This window comes from Thrips palmi, unplaced genomic scaffold, assembly GCF_012932325.1.
Source record: "Thrips palmi isolate BJ-2018 unplaced genomic scaffold, TpBJ-2018v1 HiC_scaffold_10, whole genome shotgun sequence".
NCBI classification, from domain to species: Eukaryota; Metazoa; Arthropoda; class Insecta; order Thysanoptera; family Thripidae; genus Thrips; species Thrips palmi.
The window spans coordinates 14882532-14883817 of record NW_023144621.1 but is presented as its reverse complement, the minus strand read 5'-3'; the positions used below and the strand labels follow the sequence as shown (position 1 = coordinate 14883817).

Sequence of the window (1286 nt, the reverse complement as noted above, 5' to 3'; positions counted from 1 at the left end):
TCTCAGTCTGCAGGCTGGGTCCTGCTGGTGTCCTGCCTCCGACAGCGCTCCTCCTTCGTGCCGGAAAAGTGCGTCGTCGCTCTGCCTCGCTCGCACCCCTCGCAGCCCTGCGGAAAGCCCTGGAGAGCGAGAGAGAAAAACAGACAAGCGCTGTTCGGCGGCCAGCAGCACCCCGAGCCTCGAATACAGGAACCGAATAATCATAAAATTGCAGATATAAAAAGGAAGGAGGTGGGGTGCGTGCGTGCGGTTTGGCCGCGAGCCGCCTTCTCCGTCTCTCTCGCACTCACGGGCCGCCGTAGAGCCGCAGGGGTGCGAGAGAGACGGACAGCCGCGTGGGAGGAGAGGAAGCGGGGACGGTGGTGCCCCTTCCGCACAAGTTGTCGTTGATCGTCAAGAAAGACGGAGAAACGAACTGGAGCACCTGGCGTCACGCACACACAGTGTGGCGCACACCGCCAGCCAGACGCGCGCGCACTCACACGGACACACGCACTCACACACGCACGCACACGCGCCACACACACACACACACACACACACACACACACACACAAGCACTCACACACGCACGCACACACGCACGCATACGCGCGCGCACACACAGACACATACACACACACGCGCGCGCGCGCGCGAGAGAAGCCACGTCTGAAAGATGAATAAAATGACCGCAGGCCGTGGACAGAGAAGAAGAGAGAACGGAGACCTGAACGCGGGTCCGAGAAAAAAGAGCCGCCCGGTAAGGGGCTCGAACCCTCGACCTTAGGATTAAAAGTCCCACGCTCTACCGACTGAGCTAACCGGGCTCCATGCAGAGGGGGACGTAGAGACTCTTTCTGGTTCCAGCCGGCAGCTGCGCACAAAGGCCAGCCGGGACGACGAGGGGTGAGCGGAGCGTGAGCCGGCCAAGGCAGCCCGGCGGCGGTCGGGGTATTCCCCCTCCCCCTCTTTCCCTCACCGCAGCCGGCTGCACCCTCCAGAGCGGGCAGCGACGCCTCCGATGCTGTTCGGATGCATTTATACATTGTCATTGCACACAATATGTACGGAAAAAAGAACACATCGGACTTCCGGTCGGCGAAGGTCTCTCCTTTCGGCGCCGCAAACGGTTCGAGGAGGAGGAGGAGGAGGAGGAGGAGGAGGAGGAGGAGGAGGAGGAGGGGAGGTGAAGAAGGAGGTGAGGTGAAGGAGGTGAGGTGAAGAAGGAGGTGAAAGGAGGTGAAGAAGGAGGTGAGGTGAAGAAGGAGAAGAAGAGGAAGCGGCAGAAAATAACGCTGCCCGAG

The 1286-nt window shown here is 61.0% G+C and overlaps 1 non-coding gene across 1 annotated transcript; it reads right to left on the bottom strand.

Moving 5' to 3' along the window:
* Positions 1-736: 736 nt before the first annotated feature.
* On the bottom strand, positions 737-809 carry Trnak-uuu. The gene has a single exon. It is a non-coding gene; the product is annotated as a tRNA-Lys (tRNA).
* Between the last annotated feature and the right edge of the window lie 477 nt (positions 810-1286).